The sequence below is a fragment of the Scyliorhinus canicula genome, chromosome 5, assembly GCF_902713615.1.
Source record: "Scyliorhinus canicula chromosome 5, sScyCan1.1, whole genome shotgun sequence".
Lineage (NCBI taxonomy): Eukaryota > Metazoa > Chordata > Chondrichthyes > Carcharhiniformes > Scyliorhinidae > Scyliorhinus > Scyliorhinus canicula.
The window spans coordinates 218,088,250-218,107,665 of record NC_052150.1 but is presented as its reverse complement, the minus strand read 5'-3'; the positions used below and the strand labels follow the sequence as shown (position 1 = coordinate 218,107,665).

General features: G+C 52.6%; 1 protein-coding gene across 1 annotated transcript in view; it reads right to left on the bottom strand.

Annotated features, from left to right (window-relative positions):
- The window catches only part of hhatlb (hedgehog acyltransferase like, b), a 113,326-nt gene extending 96,360 nt beyond the window's left edge, over positions 1–16,966 (bottom strand). The window contains exon 1 of the mRNA XM_038798521.1: positions 16,828–16,966. The gene's annotated coding sequence lies outside the window, so the exon portion shown is untranslated. The remainder of the gene's footprint in view (positions 1–16,827) is intronic.
- Between the last annotated feature and the right edge of the window lie 2,450 nt (positions 16,967–19,416).

Below are 19,416 nucleotides of genomic sequence, written 5' to 3'. Positions count from 1 at the left end.
CAAGACCTCCAACGTGTATCCTGACTCCAGCCGTTGAGCACCAGCCGCCGAACCGTAAGTGCCAATACGACGCTCGCTACGCGAACCAAGCCCGCTAGACCCCCAGTGACCAGCACGCTTTCTGAAGGTTGCAGACCAAGACCGGGATGAAGGCCTCGCTCCCTGACCTTGCCTGTTCCTGTGTAGTTAAGTATTCTGTTTGCTTAGTTTAGTCATAGCTTAGTCCCTTAGTGTGTGCATGCGTATTTACTATAATTGTATAATAAATATTGATCGTTTGGAACTTACTAATCGGTGTATCGTTTTATTACTTTGAACCTGACCTTGGAATATATGTGAGTTGTCTATATGGCAACTGGCGACTCCTGAGCTGAAAATACATAGACAGAACCTAGTGGTGTTAAGCACACGGCCTTTAACACAGGCAAGTTAATACACCCCAATAAACGCGTTCTGCACACATAGGAAAACGTGCAACAGCCCATTTGGGGTGGCACAGTGGTTAGCACTGCTGCCTCACGGTGCCCGGGTTCAATTCCGGCCTCGGGTCACTGTCTATGGGGAGTATGCACGTTCTCCCCGTGTGTGCGTGGGTTTCCTCCGGGTGCTCCGGTTTCCTCCCACAGTCCAATGATGTGCAGGTTAGGTGGATTGGCTGCGTTAAATTGCCCTGAGTGTCCAAAAGGTTAGGTGGGGTTACTCTGTTACAAGGACAGGGTCGGGTTGTGGGCCGAGGGAGGGCGCTCTTTCGAAGGCTCTGTGCAGACTCAATGGGCTGAATGGCCCCCTTCTGCTTAATAAACATTTTATTGAGGTATTTTTGGTATAGTAACAACAAAATAAACAAAATACATGAAACCATAAACAATAGTGCAAAAGCCATTTACCTCTCGTACAGGTCCCACCCTTATTGACCCACTACTCTCATCTAAACTACTGACCCCCCCCCCCCCCTTCCCGTCTGCTGACGATTCATTTCCCGCAAAGAAGTCGACAAACGGTTGCCACCTCTGGGTGAACCCTAACAGTGACCCTCTCAGGGCGAACTTGATTTTCTCCAAACAGAGAAAGCTAGCCATGTCCGATAGCCAGGTCCCCGACTTCGGGGGCTTTGAGTCCCTCCAAGCTAATAGTATCCGTCTCCGGGCTACCAGGGAAGCAAAGGCCAGAACGTCTGCCTCTTTCTCCTCCTGGATTCCCGGGTCTACCAACAACCCAAAAATCGCCACATCTGGGCTCAGCGCCACCCTTGTTTTTAACACCGTGGACATGACGTCCGCAAACACCTGCCAAAATCCCCTAAGCTTTGGACATGTCCAAAACAGGTGGACATCGTTCGCAGGTCCTCCCGCACATTTTGCACACCTGTCCTCCACCCCAAAGAATCTGATCATCCGGGCCACTGTCATGTGAGTCCGGTGAACAACCTTAAATTGTATCAGGGTGAGCCTGGCACATGTTGTTGACTCTACTCACCTGTCCGCCCGTAGACCATCCTCTATCTTACCTCCCAGCTCCGTCTCCCACTTGCGCTTCAGCTCCTCCGTCTGCATCTCCTCTGACCCCATAAGCTCCGTATAAATGTCCGAGATGCTCCCTTCTCCGACCCACCCTCTGGAAACTACCCTGTCCTGAATCCCCCTTCGCGGTAGGAGTGGGAAGGTTGACACCTGTTTATGAAGGAAGTCCTGCACCTGCAGATACCTGAATTTGTTTCCCCTTCGCCAACCCAAACTTTTCCTACAACGCCCTCATACTCGGAAAGCTTCCCTCCATGAAAATACCCCCCATCCTCTCAATCCCTGCCCTCCGCCATAACCGGAACCCCCCCCCCCCCCCCCCCCCCCTCCCCCCATACTCCCCGGGGCAAACCGGTGATTATCACAAATTGGGGCCCAGACCAATGCTCCCACATGCTGCCTCCACTGGCCCCAACCTTTCAGGGCCGCCACCACCACGGGGCTGGTGGAGTACCATGCCGGCGGGAACGGCAGAGGCACAGTTACCAATGCCCCCAAACTGGTGCCCTTGCATGAAGCCATGTTGGCAATTGCTCCATGTGCACCCATGCCGACCCCTCCCCCACCACCCACTTCCTGATCATGGCTATATTAGCCGCTCAGTAATAGTTGCTCACATTCGGCAGCACCAGCCCACCCTCTCCCTGACTCCGCTCAAGCATTACCTTCCTTACTCACGGGGTCTTGCCCGCCCAGACGAAGCCCGTGATCACTCTGTTCACCCACTTAAAAAAGGACCGCGGAATAAAAATGGGGAGACAATGAAATACAAATAGGAATCTCGGGAGGACCGTCATCTTCACCTTTGCACCCTCCCAGCCAGAGACAACGGAAGCGCGTCCCATCTCCGAAAATCGTCCTTCATTTGGTCCACCAGCCGGGCCAGATTCAATTTATGCAGCTGGTCCCATTCCCGTGCCACTTGGATGCCTAGGTACCTAAAGCTTCCCTTTACTAACCTAAACGGCAGCTCTCCCAGTCGCCTCTCCTGTCCCCTCACCTGGACCACAAACATCTCACTCTTTCCCACATTAAGCTTATACCCTGAAAACCGGCCAAATTCCCCTCGAGTCCTCATGATTTCTTCCATCCACTCTACTGGGTCCAAAACGTACAGAAGCAGGTCATCCGCATAGAGCGAAACCCTGTGCTCCCCCCCCGGACCAGTCCCCTCCAGCCCCCCGAGGCTCTCAGAGCAATTGCCAACGGGTCTATAGCCAGCACAAACAACAGTGGGGAGAGACAGTGGGCAGAGAGGGCATCCCTGTCTCGTCCCCGATGCAGTCTAAAATAGTCCGATGTTGTCCTATTTGTCCGAACACTTGCCACAGGAACCTGATACAGCAACCTGACCCAGTCAATAAAGCCCCGCCCAAATCCGAACCATCCCAGTACCTCCCACAGATAATCCCATTCTACCCGATCAAAAGCCTTTTCTGCATCCATTGCGATCACTACCTCCACCTCCCTACCCTCCAGGGGTATCATGATCATGTTTAACAGCCTTCTTACATTGGCCACCAACTGCCTGCCCTGAACAAACCCCGTCTGGTCCTCCCCAATAACATCTGGAACACAATCCTCAATCCTGGAGGACAAGATTTTGGCCAGCAACTTGGCATCTACATTCAACAGGGATATCGGCCTGTCGGACCCACACAGCTCCGGGTTTTTGTCCCGCTTAAGAATCAGCGAAATCGTTGCCCGTGACATCGTTGGGGGCAACACCCCCACTTTCCCTTGCCATTGTAGAAATTCTATGATGCTATGATCCCTGGTTTGATCTCTTCCTGGTTAAAGGGCCAAGTGTCTGGCGAGTCAGAAAGCTTGCAACACAATATTGTAAATCATGTTGGCCCCATTTTTCCTCCAGGTACCATTGTCCAAAGGGGACGTTGGCAACCGTGGATATTGTGCTTGGTGAATCGCTGCCTCCTGCAGTGTGTCTAACCTGGAAACTCTCCTACTCTTCCCTCTGCCCATCAGGTAACATCGGAAGGATTTAAAAGCTGCCAATCAAACTGTTTGGCCACGGTTTGACAGCACCTTCCATGGACAGCAAGTCCTGAAGTGGGATTTGAGCTTCTGCCCCAGAGGTAGGAATGCTAACCACTACGCCACAAGACCGCTGCATCTGACAGGTGATTTTTCTTTTTTTAAGCGGTTTCACACTTAAGATTTACCCTTCAACTTTAAGTCCAGAGCCATGTCCAGGAAGGGAGTTTGTTGAATGAACCTGGCCTTGGCAACTACCTTGGTTGGACAAGTGTATCAGAGGTTACAGAATCAAGCTGGGTAGGTAGAGTTAAGATACATATCAGCCAAGAGAATGCACAAAGATATAAATTAGGAGCAGGAGTAGGCCACTCTAAATGTAGTTTAAAATCCCCCATGATTATTGCCGTACCTTTCTGACAAGTTATTGCCGTACCGTTCTTATTTATACCCCAGCCTACCCTATAGTTACTGTTCGGGGTCCCATAGACTACTCCCACAAATAATTTTTTGCCTTTATCATTTCTCATCTCTGCCCAAGTCACTTCTACATCCCGGTTTTATGAACTTGAGGAATCCCTTTCTACTGTGCGAATACCTTCATTAACAAACAGAAGCATCCCGCACCTTTGCAAGCTTCCTGTCCCCCTCAAATTCAGTATTCAGGTCCTAACCTGTGCTATCTGTGGCCATATCTCTATAATAGCTATCAGATTGCAAGCATTTATTTTTATTTGCGCTGTCAGTTCATCCGTTTTGTTTCAAATGTAACATGTGTTCAGACACAGAGGCTTTAATTTTGTCCTGTTATTGCATTTGTAACCATTAGCCTTAACTACTGATTTATTCTTAGATTTGTACTCCCTGTACTCTCTGCCCCTTATTCTCCCAATCTGTTTGTCATTTCTTTCTAACTTTGTATCAAGTCCAATGATCCAGTCATATTCCAATGGAACAGCAGCACAGACACAAGAGGCTGAATGGCACTTGCCTGATTCTATGTCACAAATGCCTTCCCCCTACAGCTTCCAAACCTCATAGTCCCCCATAAGACCATAAGACATAGGAGCGGAAGTAAGGCCATTCGGCCCATCGAATCCACTCCACCATTCAATCATGGTTGATTTACCCCAACCCCGGCAGCTCGCATTTACCTACTTCCCAAAAAGGACTGTCCCGCAGGCCCATTGTGTCAGCATGCTCCTGCCCCACCGAACTTATTTCCTCTTATCTTGACTCCATCCTCACTCCTCTGGTCTATTCCCTCCCCACCTACATCCAGGATTCCTCTGATGCCCCGCGTCATATTGACAGCTTCCAGTTCGCGGGCCCTAACCACATTCTATTCACCATGGATGTGCAATCCCTCTATACCTCCATCCCACACCAGGATGGCCTGAGAGCTCCTTGCTTCTTTCTCGAAAAGAGACCCGGACAATTCCCATCCACCAACACTCTCCTCCGCCTGGCTGAACTCGTTCTATCTCTCAACAACTTCTCCTTTAACTCATCTCACTTTCTCCAAATCAAAGGTGTAGCAATGGGTACCCGCATGGGTCCTAGCTCCGCCTCCCTTTTTATAGGGTATGTGGAACATTCCTTGTTCCAGGCCTATTCGGGCCCCTCCCACAACTCCTTTACCGATACATTGATGACTATTTTGGTGCCACTTCATGCTCTCACTCAGAACTGGAAAAATTCATCAACTTCACTTCCAGTTTCCACCCCTCCATCACTTTCACCTGGTCCATCTCAGACACTTCCCTTCCCTTCCTCGATCTTTCTGTCTCCATTTCCGGCAATAGACTATCCACTAATATCCACTACAAGGGGCAGCACGGTAGCATTGTGGTTAGCATAAATGCTTCACAGCTCCAGGGTCCCAGGTTCGATTCCCGGCTGGGTCACTGTCTGTGTGGAGTCTGCACGTCCTCCCCGTGTGTGCGTGGGTTTCCTCCGGGTACTCCGGTTTCCTCCCACAGTCCAAAGATGTGCGGGTTAGGTGGATTGGCCAGGCTAAATTGCCCATAGTGTAAGGTTAATGGGGGGATTGTTGGGTTACGGGTATACCGGTTACGTGGGTTAAGTAGGGTGATCATTGCTCGGCACAACATCGAGGGCCGAAGGGCCTGTTCTGTGCTGTACTGTTCTATGTTCTATGTTCTAATCTAGTCCACTCCTCCATCATACCCAGTACCTCTCCCATAACCCATAGCATCTTCCCATGCAATCGCAGAAGGTGCAACACCTGCCCCTTTACCTCTTCCATGCTTAACATCCCAGGCCCAAAACACTCATTCCAGGTTAAGCAGCGTTTCACTTGCATCTCTTCCAATTTGGTCTACTGCATTCGCTGCTCCCAATGTGGTTTCCTCTATATCGGAGAGACCAAACGCAGACTGGGTGAGCACTTTGCTGAGCATTTTCGGTCTATGCGCATTCAGGACCCTGACCTTCCTGTTGCTTGCCATTTTAACAAAAGACCCTGCTCCGGTGCCCACATGTCTGTTCTTGGCCTGCCGCAATGTTCCAGTGAAGCGCAACGCAAACTGGAGGAACAACATCTCACCTTCCGGTTAGGCACGCGACAGCCTTCCGGCCTGAACATCGAATTCAACAATTTCAGATGGTCAGCCCCACCTCGACCCATTTGTTTTCATTTCATTTTAACTGTCTTTTATCATTTCTTTCTTTCTTAATATTTAATTCCCCCCCCCCCCCCATCTTATCCACCTCTTCTTCACCTTTCTCCTCTTTGCTTTCCCCCTCCCCCACATCTACAGTTCATCCTCTGATGTTAGTTTCCCTGCTGTTTGGCCTTTCACACCTTTTGTTCTCTCTGGGGACTGCCATTAGCACTCTTTCCCCTTGGTATCTGTGGCCATTAGCACCCGGTTTCCCTGGGTTTCTGTGGCTATGACTCATCTTCCAACGGGTCCGCCTTGTGGAGCCGCACGTGCTTGCGGAGGAGAACGGGTCCTGGAGCTGCCAGCCACGTTGGGAGCGAAACCCCGGCGGTGGACTTCCTGGGAAAGGCAAAGAGACGTTAATGGGGAGTTTCATTAGTCGCAGTGCACAGGAGCGACCGAATGGAGTGAAGGGCGTCGGGGAGGACCTCCTGCCAGCGGGAGGCCGGGAGATTCCTGGACCGTAGGGCCAGCTGGACGGCCCTCCAGACTGTCCCATTCTCCCGCTCCACCTGCCTGTTTCCCCTGGGGTTGTAGCTGGTCGTCCTGCTCGAGGCAATGCCCCTGCTGAGCAGGTACTGGCGCAGCTCATCGCTCATAAATGAGGATCCCCGGTCGCTGTGGATGTAGGCGGGGAAGCCGAACAGAGCGAAGATGGTGTTGAGGGCTTTGATGATGGTGGCAGACGTCATATCGGGGAATGGGACGACGAAGGGGAATCTGGAGTATTCGTCGACCACATTAAGAAAGTACGCGTTTCGGGGACTTCCAGTTGCGGCTATGCGGAGCTAAGCCGCACGTTCGGCAGCTCCCGCTACTTAAGGACTTTTGGGCCGATTTGAGGGCCCCAAACGGCGCTGTTTCGACGAATCCCGGTGGGGGAAGGTGTCTAGAGGAGCATTCCCCATAATTTATGGTGCTCACCCGGAGTGGGGCAAAGGAAAAAGCTGCAGCAGCTCCCCAAGAAAAGCGGGGGAAGGACAAAATGGCGGCCGGCGGAACACCCGAGGACTGGTGGAAGTGGGCGCAGGAGCAGCAAGCTGCTCTTCTGCGCTGTTTTGCGGAGCTGAAGGCGGAGCTGCTGGACTCCCTGAATGCGACTACCAACAGGCTTCTTGAGACCCAGGCGGTCCAGGAGGTGTCTATCCGGGATTTGCAGCAGCAGGCCGCTGAGAGGGAGGAGGCCATGGTCCTCGTGGGGAAAGTGGAGTTGCACGAGGCACTTCACAAAAAGTGGCAAGACCGCTTGGAGGAGCTGGACGTTCGCACGAGGCGAAAGAATTTGAGGATCCTGGGCCTGGCGGAGGGGCTGGAGGGGTCGGATCTCCCGTCGTATGTGACCACGATGTTGAGCTCGTTGATGGGGGCGGGGTCCTTCCATTTGCCCCTGGAGCTTGAGGGAGCTCACAGAGTGCTGGCCAGGAGGCCTAAGGCAAATGAACCCCCGCGGGCGGTGCTGGTGCAGTTCCATCGATCAGGCGCATGTTGGGCCGCATTCCGGACCTGGAGGCAGGGGGCCTGATCATGGGGGGAGACTTCAACACAGTGCTGGATTCCCCACTGGACCGGTCCAGTTCAAGGACGGGTAGGAGACCGGCGGCGGCCAAAGTGCTGAGGGTATTCATGGACCAGATGGGAGGGGTGGATCCCTGGAGGTTTGGGAGGCCGAGAGCGCGGGAGTATTCCCTTTTTCTCCCATGTCCATAGGGTTTATTCCCGAATAGATTTTTTCGTCCTGAGCAGGGGATTGATCCCGAAGGTGCAGGATGCAGAGTATTCGGCCATAGCAATTTCAGACCATGCTCCGCACTGGGTTGATCTGGAGATGGGGGAGGCGCGGGACCAGCGCCCGCTCTGGCGCCTGGATGTGGGGATGCTGGCGGAGGAGGAGGTGTGTAGGAGGGTCCGGAGAAGCATTGAGGGGTATCTTGATACCAATGACACGGGGGAGGTCCGGGTGGGGATGGTCTGGGAGGCTCTGAAAGCAGTGATCCGGGGAGAGCTGATCTCCATCCGGGCCCATAGGGAAAGGAGGGAGAGGAAGGAGAGGGAGAGACTGGCGGAGGAGCTCCTGGATGTGGACAGGAGATACGCGGAGGCACCGGAGGAGGGGTTGCTGGGGGAACCGCGTAGTTTGCAGGCCAAATTTGACTTGTTGACCACCAGAAAGGCGGAGACACAGTGGAGGAGGGCGCAGGGCGCGGTATATGAGTATGGGGAGAAGGCGAGCAGGATGTTGGCACATCAGCTCCGCAGGCGAGATGCGGCTAGGGAAATTGGTGGAGTGACGGATGGGGGTGGGAATGTAGTGCAGAAGGGGACAGAAGTAAATGGGGTCTTTAGGGACTTCTACGAGGAACTGTACCGGTCGGAACCTCCGATGGGGGGAGGGGGGATGGAGAGCTTCATGAACAGGCTATGTTTCCCAAGGGGTCAAGAGGAGCTGGTGGAGGGGCTGGGGGCGCTGATAGAGTTGGAGGAGCTAGTCAGGGGGATTGGACAAATGCAGTCAGGTAAGGCCCCGGGGCCGGACGGGTTCCCGGTGGAATTTTATAAAAAGTATGCGGATCTGGTGGGCCCCCTGTTGGTGCGAGCCTTCAATGAGGCACGGGAGGGGGGGGGGGGGGCTTTGCCCCCGACGATGTCGCGGGCACTGATCTCTCTGATCCTGAAGCGGGATAAGGACCCTTTGCAGTGTGGATCATACAGGCCTATCTCGCTCCTCAATGTTGACGCTAAGTTGCTGGCGAAGATCCTGGCCACCAGGATAGAGGACTGTGTGCCAGGGGTGATACACGAGGATCAGACAGGATTTGTCAAGGGACGGCAGCTCAACACGAATGTGCGGAGATTGCTAAATGTTATTATGATGCTGGCGATGGAGGGGGAGGCGGAGATAGTGGTGGCGCTGGATGCGGAGAAAGCGTTTGATAGAGTTGAGTGGGGGTACCTGTGGGAGGTGCTGGAGCGGTTCTGATTTGGGGAGGGATTCATCAAATGGGTGAGGCTGCTCTACGCAGCTCCGATGGCGAGTGTAGTCACAAATGGAAGGAGATCAGAGTACTTTAGGCTCTACCGTGGGACCAGGCAGGGGTGCCCCCTGTCCCCCTTGCTCTTTGCACTGGCGATTGAACCTCTTTCTATGGCGTTGAGGGAGTCAGGGAGGTGGAGGGGTCTGGTACGGGGTGGGGAGGAACATCGTGTATCGCTGTATGCGGACGACCTGCTGTTGTATGTGGCGGATCCAGAAGTGGGAATGCCGGGGGTGATGGGGCTGTTAGCGGAATTTGGGAGCTTCTCGGGCTATAAGTTAAATTTAGGCAAGAGCGAGGTATTTGTAGTACACACGGGAGATCAGGAGGAGGGAATTGGGAGACTCCCGTTTAAGAGGGCAGTGAAGAGTTTCAAATACCTGGGGGTGCAGGTGGCCAGGAGTTGGGGGACTCTCCACAAGCTTAATTTTACCAGGCTGGTGGAGCAGATGGAGGAGGAATTGAAAAGGTGGGACATGGTGCCGCTATCGTTGGCGGGTAAAGTGCAGTCCGTCAAAATGACGGTTCTCCCGAGGTTCTTGTTCCTCTTCCAGTGTTTGCCCATCTTTATCCCTAGGGCCTTTTTTAGAAGGGTGACCAGCAGCATCATGAACTTTGTCTGGGCGCATGGGACCCCGAGAGTGAAGAGGGTCTTCATGGAGCGGGGTAGAGATGGGGGGGGCTGGCGCTACCCAATCTCTCGGGGTACTACTGGGCAGCCAATGTGTCGATGGTGCGCAAGTGGGTGATGGAGGGGGAGGGGGCAGCATGGAAATGGATGGAGAGGACGTCCTATGGAGATACAAGCCTGGGGGCCCTGGTAACGGCGCCGTGGCCGCTCCCTCCTACGAGGTATACCACAAGTCCGGTGGTGGCGGCTACCCTCAAGATTTGGGGGCAGTGGAGGCAACATAGGGGAGAAGTGGGGGGCTCGATGGAGGCTCCATTAAGGGGGAACCATAGATTTGTCCCGGGGAACATTGATGGGGGATTTCAGGGTTGGTACAGAGCGGGCATCAGACAGCTGAGGGACCTGTTTATTGATGGGAGGTTTGCGAGCCTGGGGGAGTTGGAGGAGAAATATGGGCTCCCCCCGGGAAACATGTTCAGGTATCTGCAGGTAAAGGCATTTGCTAGACGGCAGGTGGAAGAATTCCCTTCGCTTCCCGCGAGGGGGGTGAGTGACAGGGTGCTTTCGGGGGTCTGGGTCGGAGAGGGGAAGATATCTGATATCTACAAGGTTATGCAGGAGGTGGAGGAGGCGTCAGTAGAAGAGCTGAAAGCTAAATGGGAGGGGGAACTGGGGGAACAGATCGAAGACGGGACATGGGCTGATGCCCTGGAGAGGGTTAATTCTTCCTCCTCGTGTGCGCGGCTTAGCCTCATTCAATTCAAGGTGCTGCACCGGGTCCACATGACTGGGATGAGGATGAGTAGGTTCTTTGGGATGAAGACAGGTGTGCCAGGTGCTCGGGGAGTCCAGCGAACCATGCCCATATGTTCTGGGCATGCCCGACACTGGAGGAGTTCTGGAAGGGGGTGGCGAGGACGGTGTCAAGGGTGGTGGGATCCAGGGTCAAGCCAGGGTGGGGGCTCGCGATTTTTGGGGTTGGGGTGGAGCCGGGAGTGCAGGAGGCGAAAGAGGCCGGTGTGCTGGCCTTTGCGTCCCTAGTAGCCCGGCGAAGGATTTTGCTACAGTGGAAGGATGTGAGGCCCCCAAGCGTGGAGACCTGGATCAATAACATGCCGGGTTTTATTAAGCTAGAGAAGGTCAAATTCGCCCTGAGAGGGTCGGTACAAGGGTTCTTTAGGCGGTGGCAACCTTTCCTCGACTTTCTGGCTCAATGATAGGGTACAGGGACAGCAGCAGCAGCAACCCGGGGGGGGGAGGGGGGGTAAGGGGGAGGGAAAAGGGGAGGGGAGGGGGGGGGACACGATGACTATGTTTGTTTATTTAATTTTAATTTATTTTTAAGTTCTCTTGTTGGGGTTGGGGGGTGGGATGTGATGCATGCGTTGATACGGTTTGGGGGGTGTTACAGTTGTTATGGGTTATTTTGTTGCATTTTATTGTTTGTTGTTATATTTCATATTTTCTGTAAAAAATTCCAATAAAAATTATTTTAAAAAAAAGAAAGTACGTGTTTCGGTCGGTGGAGGGGAGGGTCCCTTTGAAGTCCATCCTGAGGCACTCAAAGAGGTGGGAAGCCTTCACCAGGTGCGCTCGGTCTGGCCGGTAGAAGAGCGGTTTGCACTCCGCAAAGGCCTGGCAGTCTCTGGTGATAGCCCTGACCTCCTCAATGGAGTACGGTAGATTGCGGGCCTTTACGAAGTGAAAAAAGCGGGTGACCCCTGGGTGACAGAGATCGTCATGCAGGGTCCGGAGTCGGTCCACTTGTGCGCTGGCACATGTATCTCGGGATAGGGCATCGGGGGGGGCTTGTTGAGCTTATCGGGGCGATACAAAATCTCATAATTGTAGGTGGCGAGCTCGATCCTCCACCTCAAGATCTTATCATTTTTGATCTTGCCCCGCTGTGTATTATCGAACATGAAGGCAATCGACCATTGGTCAGTGAGGAGAGTGAATCTCCTGCCAGCCAGGTAATGCCTCCAATGTCGCACAGCTTCTACTATGGTTTGGGCCTCCTTCCCGACGGAGGAGTGCCGAATTTCGGAGGCATGGAGGGTGCGTTAAAAGAATGCCATGGGCCTCCCTGCCTGGGTGAAGATGCATCACTCTCGACTTGGAAGGGGAGGGTCTCATCGACCGCGTGCATCGCGACCTTGGCGATGTCGGCCTTGAGACGGTTGAAGGCCTGGTGAGCCTCGGCCGTCAGTGGGAAAGCGGTTGAGTGGATGAGTGGTCGGGCCTTGTCCGCATAGTTAGGGACCCACTGGGCGTAGCACGAGAAGAACCCCAGACATCGTTTGAGGGCCTTGGGGCAGTGGGGAAGGGGGAGTTCCATGAGGGGCCGCATGCGATCGGGGTCGGGACCTAGAACTCCATTTTGAACCACATAGCCAAGGATGGCTAATCAGTTTGTGCTGAACACACACCTCTCCTTGTACGTTAGGTTGAGGAGTTTGGCGGTGTGGAGGAATTTGGAAAGGTTAGCGTCGTGGTCCTGCTGGTCGTGGCCGCAGATGGTGATGTTTTCCAGTTACAGGAAAGTGGCCCGCAGTCCGTACCGGTCAACCATTCAGTCCATCTCCCGTTGGAAGACCGAGACCCTATTAGTGACACCGAATGGAACCCTAAGGAAGTGGTAAAGGCGGCCGTCTGCTTCAAACGGGGTATACGGGCGGTCCGTCTTGCGACTGGGGAGCTGGTGGTAGGCAGATTTCAGGTCCACTGTCGAGAAGACCCGGTACTGTGCAATCTGATTGACCATATCAGATATGCGTGGGAGGGGATTACACGTCGAGCTGCGTGTACCGGTTGATGGTCTGGCTGGAGACAACAATCATCCTGTTTTTCTCCCCAGTTTTCACAACTACCACTTGTGTTCGGAGTCCAGAAGGCATGATGTCTCGTGCCATCGACCTTCACTGTTGTGGATGCGGTCGCCAGGTTGTGCGGTCGGGACTGGTCGATCGTGATGGAGGCGAGACGTGGCTGGTGTTGGAAGGCCCCTGGCTGGTCGGCGGCAGTTGCAGGCGATGAGCAGCCCGATGAGGTGCCCGACGAGCAGGGGTCCTGGGGCGGGGAAGATGGTGGCGCCAATAGGGTGCACGTGGCGGGCGGCGTTAAAGATGGCGGCGCCCATGGGCCGCACGTGTCCTGAGGCAGGCAAGATGGCGGCGCCCACGGGCCGCACGTGGTCTGAGGCGAGGAAGATGGCAGTGCCCACGGGTCGCACGTGGTCTGAGGCGAGGAAGATGGCAGCGCCCACGGGTCGCACGTGGTCTGAGGCGAGGAAGATGGCAGCGCCCACGGGTCGCACGTGGGGGTTGCAGGGACAATAGCGGCGATTGAGCGGGCCTGGCACACAGCAGCGACATGTCCTTTCTTCCTGCAGGCCTTGCAGAGCGCGCTCCGTGCCGGGCAGCGCTGCCGGCGGTGTTTCTGTGGGGATTCTGTGGGGATTCTGGGATGCTGTCTCCTGCACTGCGGGGATTCTGTGGAGATTCTGGGATGCTGTCTCCTGCACTGCGGGGATTCTGTGATGTTGTCCCCTGCACTGTGGGGATTCTGTGGTGATTCTGCGATGCTAACATTGTGCCGTATGGCATGATGGTACAAGAGGCCAACAGATTTGTTGAATGAAAAACAGCCTCTCTGCAGAATGACTCATGGGAACAGACACAATGACACTTGCAACTGGACATTTGACTAATAACACTTTGTTTTAGAACAGCGACAAAAAGGCTCCCTCAAGGACAAACAATTCTTAGAAACTACAGTAAGAAGTCTTACAACACCAGGTTAAAGTTCAACAGGTTTGTTTTGAAGCACTAGCTTTCGGAGCACTGCTCCTTCCTCAGGTGAATGGAGAGGTGGGTTCCAGAAACATATAGACAACGTCAAAGATGCAAAACGATACTTTGTTTCTGCTCGACGATTCTGCGTTGTCGCGCGGCCTTCGTCGAGCAGAAACTTAGAGCCAAGTTCCGCACACATGAGCGCGGCCTCAACCGGGACCTGGGATTCATGTCGCATTACATTCACCTCCCACCATCTGGCCTGGGCTTGCAAAATCCTACCAACTGTCCTGGCTTGAGACAATTCACACCTCTTTAACCTGGGGTTACCCCCCTCTCCAGTTGCTCCGTCTGGACCTGTAAAGACTTAATTACCTGCAAAGACTCGCATTCAAAATATCGTCTGGCATCTTTGACTTTGTCTATATGTATGTTTGTTGTACCCACCTCTTCATTCATCTGAGGAAGGAGCAGTGCTCCGAAAGCTAGTGATTCGAAACAAACCTGTTGGACGTTAATCTGGTGTTGTAAGACTTCTTACTGTGCTCACCCCAGTCCAACTCCGGTTGCCCAAGTGTGTTCTGTACACAAAACATGGGATAAATCAAACCCGGACAGTTACTGCCCAATATGTCTATTCTCAAGCATCAGTAAAGTAATGGAAGGCATCATCAACAGTGCTATCAAGCAGCACTTACTCAGCAATAACCTGCTCACGGACACTCAGTTTGGGTTCCGCCAGGGTCACTCAGCTCCTGACCTCATTACAGCCTTGGTTGAAACTTGTATAAAGTGGTTAGCACTGCTGCCTCATGGCACCGATGACTTGGGTTCAATCCTTGTCTTGGATCTCTCCTGCACTGTGGGGATTCTGTGGGGATTCTGCGGGGATTTTGTGATGCTGTCTCCTGCACTGTGGGGATTCTGTGATGCTCTCTCCTGCACTGTGGGGGTTCTGTGGGGATTCTGTGGGGATTCTGTGATGCTCTCTCCTGCACTGTGGGGATTATGTGGGGATTCTGTGAGGCTCTCTCCTGCACTGTGGGGATTCTGTGGGGATTCTGTGATGCTCTCTCCTGCACTGTGGGGATTCTGTGGGGATTCTGTGATGCTGTCTCCTGCACTGTGGGGATTCTGTGATGCTGTCTCCTGCACTGTGGGGATTCTGTGGGGTTTCTGTGATGCTCTCTCCTGCACTGTGGGGATTCTGTGGGAATTCTGTGATGCTGTCTCCTGCACTGTGGGGATTCTGTGGGGATTCTGTGATGCTGTCTCCTGCACTGTGGGGATTCTGTGATGCTCTCTCCTGCACTGTGGGGATTCTGTGATGCTCTCTCCTGCACTGCGGGGATTCTGTGGGGATTCTGTGATGCTGTCTCCTGCACTGTGGGGATTCTGTGATGCTGTCTCCTGCACTGCGGGGATTCTGTGGGGATTCTGTGATGCTGTCTCCTGCACTGTGAGGATTCTGTGGGGATTCTGTGATGCTGTCTCCTGCACTGTGGGGATTCTATGATGCTGTCTCCTGCACTGTGGGGATTCTGTGGGGATTCTGTGATGCTGTCTCCTGCACTGTGGGGTTTCTGTGGGGATTCTGTGATGCTGTCTCCTGCACTGTGGGGATTATGTGATGCTGTCTCCTGCACTGTGGGGATTCTGTGGGGATTCTGTGATGCTGTCTCCTGCACTGTGGGGATTCTGTGGGGATTCTGTGATGCTGTCTCCTGCACTGTGGGGATTCTGTGATGCTCTCTCCGGCACTGTGGGGATTCTGTGGGGATTCTGTGATGCTGTATCCTGCACTGTGGGGATTCTGTGGGGATTCTGTGATGCTGTCTCCTGCACTGTGGGGATTCTGTGATGCTCTCTCCTGCACTGTGGGGATTCTGTGGGGATTCTGTGATGCTCTCTCCTGCACTGCGGGGATTCTGTGGGGATTCTGTGATGCTATCTCCTGCACTGTGGGGATTCTGAGATGCTCTCTCCTGCACTGTGGGGATTCTGTGGGGATTCTGTGATGCTGTATCCTGCACTGTGGGGATTCTGTGGGGATTCTGTGCTGCTCTCTCCTGCACTGCGGGGATTCTGTGGGGATTCTGTGATGCTGTCTCCTGCACTGTGGGGATTCTGCTGGGATTCTGTGATGCTCCCTCCTGCACTGTGGGGATTCTGTGATGCTGTCTCCTGCACTGTGGGGATTCTGTGAGGATTCTGTGATGCTGTCTCCTGTACTGCAGGGATTCTGTGGGGATTCTGTAATGCTGTCTCCTGCACTGCGGGGATTCTGTGGGGATTCTGTGATGCTGCCTCCTGCACTGTGGGGATTCTGTGGAGATTCTGTGATGCTGCCTCCTGCACTGTGGGGATTCTGTGATGCTGTCTCCTGCACTGTGGGGATTCTGTGGGGATTCTGTGATGCCGCCTCCTGCACTGTGGGGATTCTGTGGGGATTCTGTGATGCTGTCTCCTGCACTGTGGGGATTCTGTGGGGATTCTGTAATGCTGTCTCCTGCACTGCGGGAATTCTGTGGGGATTCTGTGATGCTGTCTCCTGCACTGTGGGGATTCTGTGATGCTGTCTCCTGCACTGTGGGGATTCTGTGGGGATTCTGTGATGCTGTCTCCTGCACTGTGGGGATTCTGTGGGGATTCTGTGATGCTGTCTCCTGCACTGTGGGGATTCCGTGGGGATTCTGTGATGCTGTCTCCTGCACTGTGGGGATTCTGTGATGCTGTCTCCTGCACTGTGGGGATTCCGTGGGGATTCTGTGATGCTCTCTCCTGCACTGTGGGGATTCTGTGGGGATTCTGTCTCTCCACAGACCTGCTGAGTCCAACCTTTTCTGAATCTGTTTCAGATTCCAGCATCGGCAGTAATTTGCTTTTATCAGAGGAATAACCACAATCTTTTACACGTTAATGCAATAACCTTCTGACTAAACACCACGACGCCTTTTAAAATGAGCTTTTAGCGTCGGTACAATTATCAGGCACTTCAGCGTTAGCTGTTGACATTAAACACTGGGGCTGGGAGGAAACTCCAGTTCCTCACCAATTGAATACTAAACGCTTTGAACAAACCAGTCCCGCACTTGAGATGCCAGTCACGCACGAAATGCCTTTGCATTCGGAGCCCGGTGCCTATTGTTGATAAATGCAAGTCCTCACCTTCTCAGGGCTGGGCAGACAGTGCAGCATCCCGCTAGCTGGAACTGGGAGGGAGATGTTTCTGAGTCCTGCAGAGAGCAACAACATATCCACACCACATTCTTGTAGCAAACTCTATGCATGTGTTGCTGGATCACTTTCGATTTCTTCTGCCTCTCCCCAGGTGCAAATATTGCACACAGCAAGACTCCAGGGACCTCCCACAAATTGAGGGGAGGGATAGGGGTGTGGGTTGCTGAGCAAAACAATTTCCACATGAATGGGCATGTTGCGATTTGCTGAGAGAATGCCACATTTTTTCCACCTTGGAAAAAATTAAATGCCAAATGGTTGCTCCTGTTAGCACATCTCAACAAATCGCCTGGCACAAATCCTGCCCAACTCCCCAGTTTCCCAATCCTCGGCGCTTCAATTGATTTAGTTTGCGTTTGATCTCGCTCTAAATACAAAATTATCCTCGGTTACAATCTCAAGGTCAAACCTCAAGGGATTCATCAAATCATCCTTTCTCTCTCTCACTAATCATTCCAGATGATCTGGTTGAAATGTATGTTAGAATTGGGACCTCTTGATGCAGAATTATCATTTATTACAAAGAGAAATGCTTAGGATTTATTGGGGGAGGGGTGGATGACAGGAAAATAATGGAGCAAATGCGGGGAAATGGAGTGGCCCAAATAATAATAATAATATTTATTGTCACAAGTAGGCTTACATTAACACTGCAATGAAGTTACTGTGAAAAGCCCTCGTCGCCACACTCCGGCGCCTGTTCGGGCACACAGAGGGAGAATTCAGAATGTCCAATTCACCTAACAGCACGTCTTTCGGGACTTGTGGGAGGAAACCGGAGCACCCGGAGGAAACCCACGCAGACACGGGGAGAACGTGCAGACACCGCACAGACCGGGAATCAAACCTAGGACCCTGGAGCTGTGAAGCTACAGTGCTAATCACTGTGCTACCCGTGCTGCCCATAGGGGCTGAATGGCCTCTCACTGTGGCTATGATTTCTATGAGGTTAAAGGAATTGGGGATGGGGTTGATTTTGAGCAGCGTATAAATTGCCATGATCAGGATTACCCTGCTGTGATGGGAAAGATGGCCAATATTGCGCCGTGAGGCATGATGGTAAAAGAGGACAATGGCTAACATTGTGCCGTATGGCATGATGGTACAAGAGGCCAACAGATTTGTCGAATGAAAAACAGCCTCTCTGCAGAATGACTTTCATGGGAACAGACACAATGACGCTTGCAACTGGACATTTGACTAATAACACTTTGTTTTGGAACAGCGCCAACAAGGCTCCCTCAAGGACAAACAATTCTTAGAAACTACAGTAAGAAGCCTTACAACACCAGGTTAAAGTTCAACAGGTTTGTTTTGAAGCACTAGCTTTCGGAGCACTGCTCCTTCCTCAGCTGAATGGAGAGGTGGGTTCCAGAAACATATATATAGACAACGTCAAAGATGCAAAACGATACTTTGTTTCTGCTCGACGATTCTGCGTTGTCGCGCGGCCTTCGTCGAGCAGAAACTTAGAGCCAAGTTCCGCACACATGAGTACGGCCTCAACCGGGACCTGGGATTCAAGTCGCATTACATTCACCTCCCACCATCTGGCCTGGGCTTGCGAAATCCTACCAACTGTCCTGGCTTGAGACAATTCACACCTCTTTAACCTGGGGTTACCCCCCTCTCCAGTTGCTCCGTCTGGACCTGTAAAGACTTAATTACCTGCAAAGACTTGCATTCAAAATATCGTCTGGCATCTTTGACTTTGTCTATATGTGTTTGTTGTACCCACCTCTTCATTCACCTGAGGAAGGAGCAGTGCTCCGAAAGCTAGTGATTCGAAACAAACCTGTTGGACGTTAACCTGGTGTTGTAAGACTTCTTACTGTGCTCACCCCAGTCCAACGCCGGTTGCCCAAGTGTGTTCTGTACACAAAACATGGGATAAATCAAACCCGGACAGTTACTGCCCAATATGTCTATTCTCAAGCATCAGTAAAGTAATGGAAGGCATTATCAGCAGGGCTATCAAGCAGCACTTACTCAGCAATAACCTGCTCACGGACACTCAGTTTGGGTTCCGCCAGGGTCACTCAACTCCTGACCTCATTACAACCTTGGTTGAAACTTGTATAAAGTGGTTAGCACTGCTGCCTCATGGCACTGATGACTTGGGTTCAATCCTTGTCTTGGATCACTGTCGGTGTGGAGTTTGCACATTCTCCCTGTGTCTGCATGGGTCTCACCCCCACAGTATAAAAAAGGATGCAGGGTAGGTGGATTGGCCATGCTAAATTGCCCCTTAATTGGAACATTTTTAAAAAAAGACAGCATTTGACCGAGTATGGTATCAAGGAACCCGAACAAAACTGGAGTCAATGGGAATCGGGGGGAAAACTCTCCGCTGGTTGGGGTTATACCATTTTTAAAATAAATTTAAAGTACCCAATTCATTTTTTTTCCAGGTAAGGGGCAATTTAGCATGGCCAATCCACTTACCCTGCACCACTTTAGGTTGTGGAGGTGGGGGTGAGTGGTTGGAATTCATACGTGGCACAAAGGAAGGTGATT